This window comes from Myripristis murdjan, chromosome 18 (assembly GCF_902150065.1).
Source record: "Myripristis murdjan chromosome 18, fMyrMur1.1, whole genome shotgun sequence".
NCBI classification, from domain to species: Eukaryota; Metazoa; Chordata; class Actinopteri; order Holocentriformes; family Holocentridae; genus Myripristis; species Myripristis murdjan.
The window spans coordinates 10,473,812-10,489,515 of record NC_043997.1 but is presented as its reverse complement, the minus strand read 5'-3'; positions in this window follow the sequence as shown (position 1 = coordinate 10,489,515).

The window sequence follows — 15,704 nt, the reverse complement described above, 5'->3', positions numbered from 1 at the left end:
TACACAAATAAAAACATTCTCAGTCTGGATATAAGATGTGTTTTATTTAAAATACAATCACCAAATCAATCATTAAACAGCCAGATACATTTTGTTGCTGTGTCTCTTAGTGTTATTGCTCCATAGTTTGGTACTGATTTCTAATTACACCCAGAATTAAAGTCGGCATACACAAGTGCAAATACTAATACTAATAATAATCATCTTCATCAGATTATTTCATAAATGCAACTCAAAGTGCCTCATAATTACCATAGAAAGAATAAAATTGATCTATAAATGCACACTAATAAAAATTGTAGATTAAAAAAATGACAAAAATAAAATGTAAACATACACACAGAGGTATAATAATGAAAATGTGACAGTGTTCAACGCAACAGAGCCTGTCTTCTCCACCTGTGTGTACTGGTAAAACATCTCAAACCTTTAAGGTAGAAAAGGAAAAATGTGTCTTGCTGCTGCTTACAGGAGCCGCTGTTGGGAGTTCACACATCAACAGCATTTTGTGTAAGCTGCAGTCTGCCGGGTAATTTCTTCTTTATCTGTTTAAAATTGCATTACATCAGGCCAAATTAGATTAGATTAAAGTCTGATCACAAAAAAAGCTCTTATTTTTGCTAAATTTCTGAAATGGAAGAAAACAGACTCTGTTACCTCAATATGTAAGTTCAAACCGCTGAATCTATAAACCTCTTTCCAGTTTGTGTCCACCTCTTAATATTAAAATTAAGTACATATGAAAATGAAGTAAAAATATTCTTATTTTTTTACATAATATTTCACCTTACTCTAAGTTGTAGTTGCTTTCTATGGAGAGCCCCTGGGGTCAGTTGAGAAAAAAAAAAAAAGTAAATTTGTGCTCTTGGTTTAGACATCTGTGTGCATGGCTTACAAACCGCTTGGATTCATATGGATTTATGGGCAAATCCGATCTTTTTTTTTTTTTTTTCTCAGCTGACCACAAGGGCGCTCCGTAGCTTTCTCTTCTTTCTTTCTTTCTTCTATTTTTTTAACCTCCATTCCTTAAATAGTGTATAATGGCGACCTCATGCTTAAATAGTGTATAGTAGCAACCTCACGCTGCACTGATAGACATAAATGAAAAAATTAATTCAATAAGATAATTAAATCACAAGTATTTGAACAATCCCACCCCAGCACTCTTTCTATTAGGTGAATAAATAAGGTTTTTATCCTCTTGGCTTAGACTTTGAATGATGCCTCCCAATGTTATGTCCCGCCCCGACCTCCTCTTTTAACAGGAGGTACACAAAATCAAGGGAGTAAGCGGGTCATTTCATGGGGTCTCTGGGTGTCCACTGCAGCCTTGTTGCACTGATGATCCAAAACTGGGAGAAGATCCCAGTGTGAAGGCCACAGGACCTCGAATGGTGAAACCAAGGTAGAATGACATTGGGCTTGATGTTGAGGCGTCAGATCCATTCTTGTAGATTACACCTGGAACTTTGATTCGCTTCTCTCCAATGCAAAAGAACATTTCCTCCTCCTCTTCCTCCTCCTGGTCCTCCTCCTCTTCCTCCTCCTGGTCCTCCTCCTCTTCCTCCTCCTCATCCTCCTCCTGCTCATCCTCATCCTCCTCCTCCTCCTGGTCTTCCTTATCCTCATCCTCCTTCTCATCCTTCTCCTCCCCTTCTTCCTCATCCTTCTGCTCTTGCTCGTCCTCCTGCTCTACCTCATTCTCCTGCTCTTCCTCCTCCTCTTGCTCTACTTCATTCTCCTGCTCTTCCTGGACCTTTAGCCCCCTGACAGGGAGGAGGATCTCTTGGATCTCTGGGATTTCCCACACTCTCCCGCTTCTCCACATTTGATCAATCTTTTTCTGGATGTGTTTTCTTCGCTTTCTCTCATCCATTCCATTCAGTGGGTTAGCGCCCTGGACATTCACTGTTTCTTCCAAGATTGCATCGATCCTGGATTTGTGAACCCATCTGCTCAATCCGCTTCCCTTCCCGAGAAAAAACAGAGGCAAGAGATAGCGGCCTCGGAGATACTTAGCATATGTTCTTTCATACGCATCCCTCATGAATGGAACATACTCTTCCAGGTCGTCTTCCAACATCAAGTCCCCTGTTACTTGTTCCACATCACGGTCCTCCCCTGTTTCGTTTTCTGACCCAGCGGGCTCTTCAGCCTGTTGTTTTTCCACCTCTCCATCATCTTTTTCTTGCACGTCAGGCCAAAACAACAGCAGAACGAGAAGGTAAAACTCAGGACTTCTATACTTCCGATTCTCAGACAAGAAAGACTGTAGTATCATTTTGAGCTCCGTCACAGGGGGAGTGTTGCCCATCTTGTTGCTCAAGAGTATGTTGGAGAGGATGTACCTTTCTGCTACCTTGGCAGCGTTCTTATCTGCCTCGTAGGTGGTTTTCAGATGAGTTTGGATTTCTTGCAACTCAGCCTCTTCAAACTCGGCATTGCTTCCCTTTGATGTACACAGCCCACGATGCAGACAGTCCAGCAGGCCTGGAAAGCTTGTGGATTGAGTTGCTTGTTGATTGGTGTAAAGTTCATAGCAATGTACCACATCCCCCCAGAAGAAAGGTGGTTCTAAGGTTTTGAGATCAGGCCGAGAGTAGGTCAAATACCACTCAAAAAACTCAAATTTGTCTTCAACTTCAAGTTTTAAGTTTGACAAGAAAGGTCTGTCCCCTTGTGTGTCACCAGTTAGGACATTTCTCCAGTGCTCTCCATTGCCCATGTCTGTCAGTTTCTCAAAGATGATCTTTGCCACTTGAATGCAGCCAAAGCGGCCTCTGTTGTTGAAGGTGTTCGAAAAGTTCTCCACACCTGTGACTTGGTTTTCTGGGTCCATCTCTTTCTCAGCTTTTTCCTCAACATCTTTAAATGCATTGATGGCCTTCTCTGCTTTCTCTAAGACATCCATCTCTTCTTGGGCTTCATCCAAAAGCTTCTTATAAATTTGCCCCAGTGTGTCAGCCACATAGGAGTTTTTGGGTGCTCTTTGAATGGCTTGCTTTGCCCACTGCTCAGCTCTTCTGTAGTTTTGTTTCTCCTTTGTGATGTAAAAGAGGCGGGAAAGTGTTTGAGGGAAAAAGGCGTCATTTTTGAATTTATTTGATGCGAGGTGCAAAACAGAGAAGGCATTGTAAACGTTCTCTTTTGTCATTATGTCCTGAATCAACCGTGAGAATTTTTCCTTTCCATTCTTTCCCATTTCTCTCTTGGTCAGCAAGTATCTGATATAGAATGTTATAGCTGGATCTGCCTGAGCTCCAGCAAGAGAGAACATGAAGTTCTTCATCGTGGCACTTCTGAAAACTCCTAACTCAGCCAGCTGATGTACAACTTCCTCTGCAGTTTCTGGGCGGATCATAGATACTTGCTGGTCTTGTCCAGTGCTTGGAGGGGACGTGTTGATGAGACAGATGAAATGCTCCATTCTCTTTTCAAAGGAGGGGCCTCCATCGATCAGATCTGGAGGTCCAAGGATCTTCTGGCACTGACGTATCAGTAGGTAGGACCCAGGACAATATGCATTTAGCAGTGCCAAAAAAGAGAACAGTTGTGTGTCTGAGGAGTTTAGTTGTATATACTGCGCCATTTGGTCCAACAGAGCTTCTGTTGTGCTGCTTGCCATGTTTGTTACTTTTACTTTGGTTTAGAGATCAAAAGTCACTTCTGCTGAGATGAGGCAATCCAATATTAATGTGTCATACACCTGTGCAGATGATAAGCAGAGACCATATTAATTATTTCAGAGGTGGAAAATACAGTTAAAGTCCCCCTTCAATCACTGAATAAACCCCTAAAAATCATCACTATCACATATTTAGAAGATTTTTGTTCATGTAAACATTCCTTATGCCTTGAAATGACTTAGATATAACTGATAATCTTTTCATCTAAAAAAAAATTTTTTCAGCAAATCTCTTAGTTGCACTCATTTTTTCATTTTTTTTAAATTTTTTTTTTTGTTTGTTTGTTTGTTTGTTTTTAAACAAGACATGACCAGGACCAGTTCTCAACAAGTGTGGCTGGTGCTGACGATACGGAAAGCAGCACCTGGTCTGTGGATGGGATTTATTTCTTGAGGTTTATGACGCCATAATCCTGAAATGTTTAAATCCACACTTTTGACCTTTTTGGTACACTGCAGTTTCAAAATGGAGAAACTCAGCCCCAGTGTGTACTGCTTATTTTTTATTTCTGATATGTCTTGTAGCAAATGAAAAACACCACACGGGCATGTAAACAAGGTTAAAAACTTGATTTTCTTTGGAGAGAAACATTTTTCTGAGCATTATATGGTTTGACTTTGAGGCGAATTTGCTGGTAACGCCATTTCTGGGAAGTTTGTTGACTGACGTTAATGTTCTAGATTTGTTAATAATCCTTCCTAATAATCCTGCAATATTAATAAATTTGATGTTTTGTGATTCAATTTAATAGACTTGTGAAATCTTATTGTCGTGATGGTGTATAGTTTTCATAAAGACAGTTATTTTGTTGCCCAGGCCTCCTTTTGGTATCAGTAACTTATGAAGTGCTTTAAATGGGTTGTTTTGGATCCATTATTTTTAATATTATGATTATTGTTGTTGTTATTGTTATTATTACTCATAGTAGTAGCAGTAGTTGTAATGGTAGTAATAGTAGCAGTAGTAGTAGACACAACTAAAATCAAATAGCAATAACAGAATACATGGCTACATCGATTTAAAAGCAAGGTAAAATTAGCAATGCTAAAAAGTAAAAGGGTAGGAATTGACTGTGAGACAAATAAATAAAACAATAATACTGTTGAATGCGCCAGAGAAGTTAACACCATGCCGTTTATAGTTTTTCCCTCAGAAAACAGCCCATGCATTTCAGAGCTTATACACTGAAGGTGAAAACTGAGGATTAAAATTTTCATCTGAAGTTGGTGTCAGCCCGGTAGAAAAGTCACAGGTACATGTTTTCATCGATGCAGATGGATTGAGGATCTACACATGGCCAACACCAAGGTTACATGCATCAGTATTCATGATTCATGACTAAACAAGGCTTGAAAATTCATAACTAAGAAAATCAATCCACTGATTTAAACCTTAAAAAACTTTTAAAATTTAGCTCTTCCCAGGCTGGCAGCCACTTTTTGTGTCTAGGAGGGTTAAAGCTCACCTCAGGTAAAAACCTCAGAACATCGCCTAAAGGTATTTTCTGTTCATATTGTGTTCACCAACAAAGCATGACTGACATCCGCAAGAAAAAATTAAAACATCTTTCACCAACTTACCTTAATTTCTGCTGCGTGCAATTATAATGTAGTTGACACACGAGTCATTAAACAAACCAAAGGCAAAAAAAAAATCAGTGACTTTATATGGTGATGCTGAATGTGTTGCTCTAGATTGTGCAGGTGAGATAATAGCACAAGGGCCAGATGAGGTTCCTTATAAACTGTTTGCCACTCCTTCATCAAGATAGGAATGCTTTTGTTTTCATTGTCATATCTGAAATTCCTCCATGACGATTCAGCAGGCAAGACACAGTCTGTCATTTACCTGTCACCAGTAAAAATGCCACCAGTCATGAAGGAATCACCTGAGTGTGAAGATGTTGATGTTGTGTCTTCCAATAAACGGCTGAGTGCTCTCTGTTTCACATTCCACCTTGTACGCTGTGTTGCTTTGTTCACACTCTTGCACATTTTCTGGAAATGAAAAGTAGAACCAAATCTTTGGGTGACCTAAAAACGAAGGTCGTGCCCTGTTGTTGCAACATTAAGAGAACAAAAGAAGTTTCTTTCACTCTCGTTTTATCAGAAGAGAAATTGACACTGAAGGCATAATATATGAAAAAATCTACTGGGTGTGAAGAAAATAGAAAGAAAATAAAAATGAGGCTTTACAGAAAAACGATAACTTAATGAAACTATACTGACTAACCAAAATAAACTGAAATTATAGAGAAAATAATTTGTTTTCATCTCTGTCAATTTATGCGGTTGTTCATCTGTTCTAAGGGAATTGAATTTTTTTAAATTAGTGCTTTGTTGAGTTTGTTGAGACAAAAAAAGGCCCCCTGACAAATCTCCCACATTATAAAAAGACTAAAACTAACACTATTCACACTTATTCCTTATATTCCTTATTAGCGCATATCAAATCAGATAATGTGTGATATGCATGTGTAAACAGAATAATTCACATGTAAAGTGTTGTAAACAGCACACCTCCGTCTCTGGTCGCAAGACGGCCGGTGGGAATTATTGGCATATTCATAAATCTGCACATTTTTAATGAGGCCAAGGTTTAGAGTTACATTTAAGACACAAAGGGATGTTTTTTCATGCAAAGAAACTTCTAAATATATAATCCTCATGAAAGAGGTTTTTTTAGGGGATTAATAAGTGACTGGAGGATGACTAAAATGTAACATGCCAATATATATTTATTTTATGCTTTTGATGGAAAGTTGAGTTTTAAAAATGTATATAAATCAAGAGTCAAAGTTACATTCATCATTTCTGAGTGAGCAGTGTAATATGTGCTGGTACATGTTAAGTAAATGTTAATTTCATCACTTTTAATCCATCAGCAGCTCAACAAATCAAACGAGGCTTTGGCTGGTCTTCAACCCCCAGCAGATGCAGAAAACTCACAGGGGCGACTCTGCACCACGTTATGAACAGCCTGTAAGGACAAAAAGACATTAATCCCCATCTTAACATCTTCCGTCTTTCTTCGTTTTTTTTTTTTTTTTGTTTTGTTTTGTTTTTTGTTTTGTTTTTTCTTTAAACAAAGTAAAGCAAAAAAAAACAACAACAAAAAAACACATCTGACAGTGCGATTAGATAATCCCTCTTGTCTCCAATGCAGTTTCATTTGTTTCAGGAACTTTTACTGGGAACGTATAAATGTGTTGAAATGAGGCAGAATGAAGCTTGATGCAAGAAAATTGCAATTTCAAGACATTTCAAGACAGAAATGGTTTAAGATTAAATAACTAAGACACTATTTACCAGTAGTTTATGTAATTGTTTTGTGCCCTTGAATGATCCAGAATGGGGTATTTGAGGAATTAGGTGAAAGCAACATTATAATCCCATCAAGAACAGAACTTCAGGAAAACAGGAAAATATAATAAGAAATATAAATACGAATAGGGAAAACAGCACTTGATATTTCTGCTATGATTGGGTCCATGTTTTTGGACTTCAGCACTCTTTTTTTGGTCGAATCATGGCTGTGTTTGTTCCTCACCCGGCTGCTCAGCTTCTCCTTCATCTTCGTCCTCATCCTCCTCGCATCGGAAGGTCTGTCCATCTTGGTCACGTCGCCAGCTCAGCGTGAAATCAGATATTCTCTGGTTTCTCAGGTCCGTCTCCAGCTGAGCGCAAACACAACTGTTACTCTCCGCCGCCACACACTTGCTTAAAGTAAGAAATGTCGATCTGTTTTCTGTTCTCTCTCTCTCTGTTTGTCCACTTCCTCTACCCCCTAGCAGTTTGTCCTCCTGGATCTACACACCGCCACCACCTGTCTTCGTTTTGTTCCTGACCTCTTGTAGGAGCTTGGCGCCGATTGTAGAGTTAGTGAGATCCACACTGGAGCTCATCGTCACCTTCACCACCGTTTTCCTTGATCTGAGGTCTGCAGCAAACACAAGTATAGGCCCTACGTTACATTCAGATCAATACACGCCATCACCAAGAGTGGTAGAAGACTGGACTTACTCTTAGCAGTCTGCAGATTTGAAATCGTTGGCTTTTATCCAGATTAAGTTTGAAAAGATGAACATATTCAGTGTTAAAATCTTGCTTTTTTTCAAACAAGTGAAAAAACCTGCCAGTGGGATGAGATGATCCAATATGTATCCAATGAGAATTAAACCGTTTCAAGAATATTCTTACATCAAGTGTCATTTTCTTGATCCGAGTTGGCTGATCTGCCTTTTTCTGCCTTGTTTCAGCAGATTTATACTTGTTCCCAAAAGCATTCGTAAAACAAGTGACACTGCATTGGAAACAAGTGGGATTATCTCATCGCACATGGCAGGGTTTTTTTTTTCACTTGTTTGTGAAGAAAAACAAAATTTTAACACTGAATATGAGCCTAAAAGACACTTTAAAAAAAAAAATAGTTCCAAGACAACCTACAGCGTCACTCCAAAAGGAGCAATACATTATTGTAGCATTTGGGTTTAAACAGTTTAAACTTTTTCAGCTTGTTTTATGTGGTTTATCTCACCGTTTACTGCTATTATTTTAGCCACTTGCCAACTTGCAGGTGAATCAAACCTACCACTTTGTGTCAGAAAAGCCTAATTTTCCCTGTAATTTGTCCCGCAGCAGCAGAACAGTGGGACCAAAGTGGCACCAAGCACAATAAAAGTGTCTTTGTCAGTCTCCAACCAGCTTAGTTGTCATTTTCCTGTCCAGCACCAACATTGTGTGAATGGTAAATGCACTTGCACCCCTCTGTGTGCCCATGAAAATGAGGTGTGCTCAGGGAGCTTTGGTTTGGTTTCTGCCAGTGGCGTGCACAGGACTTTTGAAGGGCAGGGGTGAAAATGAAAAAAGGGCACCCTCCCTAGGGGGGTCCAGGGGCATGCTCCCCCGGGAGAAAATGTTTGAAAATTGTACATTTAAATCAGTGGTGTAGTCTAGTTTATTCTAGTGCGTGTACACGCGCGCGCACACACACACACACACACACACACACACACACACCCACACACACAGGCTCCCTTTCTGAAACGTTAACGTTAGCGCCAGCTGTAGTGTCCCCTGAAACTTCACGCCTGACGGAAGCCCCTATGGTCAAAAAGAGCCCGCTTGGTAACACAGAGAAGGCGACTTTATGAACGGGAAAATGAACGTTTTGTCAAAAAACATACTGATACGTATCTTTGTGCATTTTTAAGTGGTTATACGGAAATTCGGGACCTTTTCTAGTGGGTATACGGCGTATACCTGCGTATCACGTAGACTACACCGCTGATTTAAATCCATCAATCTGGTGCCTTTTGAAAGCAAAATCAAGCTAGATAGAATAACAGTGGTGCTCCGACCTATAGGTCTAGGGCTATGTGAAAATATAGGTGCAAAAAAACCTCATGAATTGCAACTCTACTGTGACCAAATACACAGTAGAGTTGCAATTGGGGGTGTCCTCGCCTATTTGAATTTTGTTATTACAGATATGACACCAGAACACATATAAATATGTGGAATTTGTTGTTAATTTGTTTTCAACCAAGAGGACAATTTAGCACGTCAGTTTCAACTAGGAGGGCATATTAGCGTGGCGTTTTCAACCAAAAAAAAGGGAACTTTAACGTGCGATTTTCAACCAGGACATGCCACTGGTTTCTGCTGTTTACTTTGTATATGAGCAGATTCTTACCTGGGAAATGCATCATTATAATAGCAATCCAGGGCAAGTGCAAATAGCTTTTAAAGGGAATTGGAGATTGCACTGGAGATTGAGATTGGTTTATTGCATGTTACACCCAAAACACACCCATTATTAATCAAGAGACTAAATACAACCCTTTTGAACCACGCGCCTGGTGCACCAACCCTTTTTTTCCATTGCTAAAATAGAAAAAGTGAACTTGAATACACCCTAAATCCACTTGCGCCATGCTTTTCAGACCGTGTGCTTAGATCAAAGTCACTTTCATGTTTCGGTAACTCACCACCGTGGCAGATGAACGGGTGCCTTTCATCACACGGGACGTCTTCCCAGTGGCCTTGTTGCGACATCCCGGCTGTGGCACAGTTCTCGATCCCCATGTGATTGTCAGGTTTGCCGTTGAGCCAGAATCTGAAGGAGGTGTCACTTCCATCGGACCACGTCCAGGTGTCCCTGAACAGGCCGATCCAGGCTTTCTCACCATTGACCAGTTTCTTTATTTCTGAAGTGTCGTCGTGATTCCATACACTGGCCAGATCAGTGTGCTTACTTCTGCAGGTGTCTTGGCCCCTCGTCCAGCTCAGTGCTCCTGCGTAGTAAGCAAACCTCACCATGCCATCCTGCCTACCTATAATAGAGACATACACCACCAAATTTTAATGTCAAGGGCACAGAAAGGGTCATAGAGCATTTACATCAAACATTCATCCTGATGAAGTTGATTTATGACTTTCAAAATGCATGGAAATTCATGCAAAGGGACATCATCTAACATCCTACAGCCGCCTCCTTGTCCAAGATGGTAGAAAGGAAATTTTTATGGAAATGTTAGGAAAATGACTTTTTGTTTTTTTACAGTACCTCCCCTTGAAGGTAGAGTTAAGCTTACATAAAATTAACAGCCAGTTCCAGCTGGACTGACCGATGTAGCAGTCTGTGTTCATGAACCCTAATCCATCCAATTGAAAACTGACTGTATAATGTTCAATATGTTTGTGTTTTTTTGCTTTATCATTGTTTTATCACATCATTTCTGTTTTTGATTGCTGCACAGTGACCCACATTAAGCTTTTCAAAAAGTAGCGTAGGCTGTGTGCGAACGACTCACGTTCATAACACACAAAAGAGAGGTCCTGGTCACACGGCACGTCGTTCCAGTTCCCCTCCACAAACTCTGCACACCACTCGTTCCCCGCCACGTTGTTCGGCTCATCTTCTCTCCAGCTGGTGAAGTGAGCCGTCCCGCTGCCGTCGGACCACATCCACCGCATCGGCCCTCGTCTCTCAAGCCCGATCCAGCTCTGTCTGATGTGACCGCCCAGGGACTCGGCCAGCGCCCTCATGTCATCCATGTTGTCTACAGTGGCCAGGTCAGCGTGCTTCTCTCTGCAGTAGCTCTGGGCCTCAGACCAGCTCAAAGGCTTGTTGATGAAGTGGTAGTGGCGGGAAGCTGTGGACAAAAGACTGACCACTGAACCCAACTGCTATATTTCCATGTAGAGGCAAGGAATACACCAAGGAGTAATCGTCCAAAATCATTAAAGTGTAAAGGTTCTGGTATGTAATAGTGATATCATCCCTTGAACAGCACATTTAAACTCCCAGCAAAATGAAATTATAACTTGTTAGCTAATTTTCCATGCCAGTGTTCATATATCTAATAATAAATGCCAAAACATCCTGAATTTTGATTTTTTTTTTCTTTATTGCATCATGAGAAAAAAGGGTATCCCGAAAGCAACCACAAGGAAAATTTCATTTTGTGTTGATTTTGGCGGCCCCTGTGGACAAAAGCGGTAATGTTGGTGGAAAACAAAACTGCTTTCCCCATGAGTACCATCGCCTCACGTCATAAAGATCTCGATCTGGCCTTGTTGGGAAAGCAAGTGAAAGAAAGATGTCAACATATCCTGTGAAAAGAGGCACTTAATTAGCAGCTTAATTAATTAACTAATATATTTATTTATATACATTAATCCAAGGTCCCTTTAAGGAAACACAAGCCTGTTGATGGACTGTGGATCAAACTGGCCTGCAAAGCCTCCACTGACGGCATGACATCACTCTTACAGGCATTACCCGCTTTATTTCACAGATTAAATTAAAGGATAATCATCAGGTTGTCATTTAATTCCAGATGTACACACACATTTTCAGTCGCCCGTCTTTGTTTATGATGACTTGGACATGAAGATAATTTACTTGTTTGTTCTCGGTCAGTTCTGACTTTGCACACTTACTGGTTTGAGCGCTGATCCCCAGGAACACGAGGAGAATCCCTTTGAATTGAGCACATCGTGTTATTTTCACCAGATACTTTTCATGCTGCAACTAATTTCAAAAGTGAGGGGGACTTTTTTTTTTTTTTTTTAAAAACATAAAATAAAATAAATCAAGGGTTTATATACAAACTCTTTGAAACCCAGGAGCTTGTTTGAGCGGTTTCATTTCACCCTCTTAACAAAATTAACTTTATCTCCTTTTTGTTTTTCTTTCAAAATTTTGGGGTCAGTTTGTGGTAATTATTTATGAAGATATATCTTCATCTATTTTAATTGTAAATACAATGTATATTTACAGTAATTATAAATAGTGTTTTTATTTTGTTTTTAACTTTTGGATCACCTCTTCCCAATTTGCTCATTGTCTCTTCTTCCATGTTTTTGCCAGAAATCAAGTCAATCTGCTCAGCTTTCAAAGGGTTTGAATAGCATCAAGGCATCTGAACTCAGCCTAAAAATTTTAAGAAAAAATTGAAATTTGAAATTACTGACTGGATTAACTACAACAAGTTAGGGAAAACATTGTTAGTTTAGTAAATTAATCTGGATTAATAACTCACCAATAAAAGGGATAGCAGCTTGCATGCACGACATTGATCTGTATGCAACAAAAATAAAAAAATATATAGGCTATATATAATAATATATCAGTCAGTCACATTGAAATACAGAAAAAAATGTTACTCCTGAATTTATCAAGCATAATATGACCTTCACTGTAAAAATATAAATACATGTAGGTCATCAAAGACAGCACAAGTTGGATGGAAAATAAGATTTTAAAAAAAGCAACCATCAGTAGGTGTGATAATTTAAAAAATTCAGATTATTTGTGCAGTTTTAATTCTAAAATTGTGAGCAGATTTTTAACTAAACATCTATTTTCAGGACCGACTTACCTCTCCTGCTGTTCCAGCCATATACACAGAGTTGTCTGCCACACATATACAAGCTGCATTTTAATTTTTTTTTGTTTTTTTCCCCCCCCGTCTTGTCACTTTTTCTTGTCACTTCATGCAAAACCTCAACCCCGAGTGCATTTGGTTACCAGCGGTCCCTGAACACAACCTGTTTGAGGAAATATCCGCCTCACATATTGTGCAACACACTGAATTATAATCTAGACTCTATAGCCAGGTTAGCACTGATTGCTTGATAGACTGCACTATAAAAATACATAATTAATGCTTATAGAATATTACATGTACATACAGAAGCACTGCCTTTAACACAGTCCTTTATTATTATTAAATGTCAGAGTAAAGTTGCCTTAGAGTCACAAAAATGAATCTGTGTGTATATGCCGTTCATAGCTATCGCCTTAAGTGTTTTTAATAAAGGATAAAATATTTTTTGCCAAAGTTGACATCATGCACAATCATTTGCATGCAGGAGGAGGACGATGGAAGTGCTGAAATGTAATGAATAATGATTTTTCCACCATTTGTTTTTTTCACCGTAATTCAACGTCCTCTTCCTGTCATCAGTTGAATTTCACTGAATTTTACTGTCTTTTTTATGATGACTGTAATCAGCTGACAAAATAGGAAAGTTGAGAGCTATGTCTGTCAGCATGTACAAACAGGTTTACTATGGTGTGTCTCAGAATGAAATATTAAAAGCCAAAAAGCCACACTCTTTATTTTTTTATGCTTGTTTCAGATTCACTGCAACACAGTAAGAGCCTTAACAAGAAACACGAAGGTGCTTTGAATGATTGATTTATTGCCACACAATGATGATTTATTGTCTATTAATGAAATTCACAGCTGAGACAGAAGCTGTGGATAACTTCAAGCTTACTATGTAGATCTCTAAACTCCCCTAAATAATTCAAAACTGAATTAATTTATTTGATTTATGGCCTTCCTTTAACCTTTGACTTTTCAAATTGATACTATACAAATAAAATTGAGGACAGAGTGCCTGCTCCCTACTCAAAAGTGATGATGTGGTGGTCTGACTAGTTTTGTCATCCTGGTGGAAAAGAGAGAAACATTTTTGTTTTTCTTAGCAATCGGAGAGCAACACGATGTGTGTATATATATAAAACACAAATGACTGAGAATCTAAAAGAACAGGCCACATGACAGAGGGAAAAAACACACAGTATGAAGTCACTGGGGGCCTTGGCAGAGATGAAGAGGTTAAAATATATCTTTTATTATTTCACAGAACCCTTGAAATTACACCAAACAGTGCTCTAGATCACCCTGCCTATGCATCAGATGACTGTGCCGGGAATGCAACAGATTTTGCAGCGGCGCCCCTGAAGCATGGAGAACATCGACAACAACCTCAGACGTTTTTCACACCATATCCCAAATTCAGATAGAGATAAGGAATCTTCTAAGGATAAGAAACCTTCACATTTCAGTAAAGGAAAACATCGATATAAAACCAATTCAGGCTATGTAAGACTGATCCACTGCGGAGAAAACAGTTTACCAAACCAATAATCGGTTACCTTTTCAATGCCTAAAAAATGCAAAAAGACAAGTCTAGTTCAAGGATGGAAAATTGCATTGAAGTGAGCACACTAAATGTAGAAATAAGTATGAAATTTGATCATAGAGTCTACATTACTGGCTTGATTCACTGCTGCGTCCTTACTGAAATTAATCTAGAGTGCACCTTTAAATTCCACAATGAGCATTGCCTAAGTAAAAGATTTTGTCAGTGTAAACATTTTGTAAATGTAGTTAATTAGATAAAAAATGAAATGTCTTTACTTGTTGTCGTTCACTCTAGATAAGAGAATCGGTTACTTTTTGTCCTGTTGGTTTTATGGGCTTTTTGTACCTTGTAAACTGCAGTATGCCACCACACACCTTCCTTACCTTCCCTGCATCACCACTGATGATGTGGTAAAATGAAAGGTGGACATACAGCGAGATTATTTTGGTGACATCACCAACCGAAAAACATAACAATGAATGAACAAACAGGTTCAGAGTGATTCATTTGTTCAAAAATATATTCTCGTGTAACTGAGTCTGCTTGTACTTAATACTATGATGTTAAAGAGATTAATATCAGTTAAATAAATAAAGTCAAGTCCGTCTTATTCCTGACAGACAAACTCGGATGACCACTTGGCAAGAAAAATGTTTTTTTTTTTTTTTTTTTTAAAGTGTCAAAATGTTTATTATGTCGAGTCACGTCTGCTGGGAGGACAGGCTACAGAAAGTGACCTACATTCCTGTGCTTCATTTACTCTGAATATGACCCATGAAGTTTTATTCCTCCTGGCAGCTGCCAATAAATACGTTACGTAACTCGTTTGGTTCTTTCAATGTTTCCCTGGACTTTTAGTAGATCATACAATCTGAATTGAACATATTTCATTGTTTTATTGAGGTTTATGACAATCTGCTGACACAGAGGGAGGAGAAAGGTAGAGTAAGATTTAATTTCACCTTATATCTGCCCTGTATCAAAACCAACATGACTTATTTCACTTTGAGGGATTTTTTAATACTGATTATTTTTAGCAGCCGGGTTTACGACCACTGCTGACAATATATGAATAATGACATATTCACACAGCTGTCACCTCAGCAGGAATCAGATATGTATTAGACTTAAGATCACATATGAAAATGTCCGATCAGTGTGTGTTTTTTTGCTGTTCACAGTGGCATAAAAACAATCACATCTTGCCCACGTTTTACCATCTGTCTCAATGTCTTTGAAATGTATTATAAGACGGAGAAAAATTTGGGTTTTCAAAACCCCATTGCAGCTGCTCCTCAGCATGAGGCGCATCAAGGACGTAATAACACAGAAGTCCATCCATCAAGAGACGCATGTTTAGCCAGTAAAGTGTGATATTGTGTGCTATGAGATAATTAGTAAAATCTGCCCCTGTGTTAATGGCATTGACTATTAGGCACTCAATAACAAATACGGGAAGAAACACTTCAATGAATATGTTCATTGCCAAATTTAGGATCTTTATTGCCCAGTTGGCCGAAGAGTTGGGGCCAGGCAGAGATAAATATGATGCAATGACCACCGAAACTAAGCC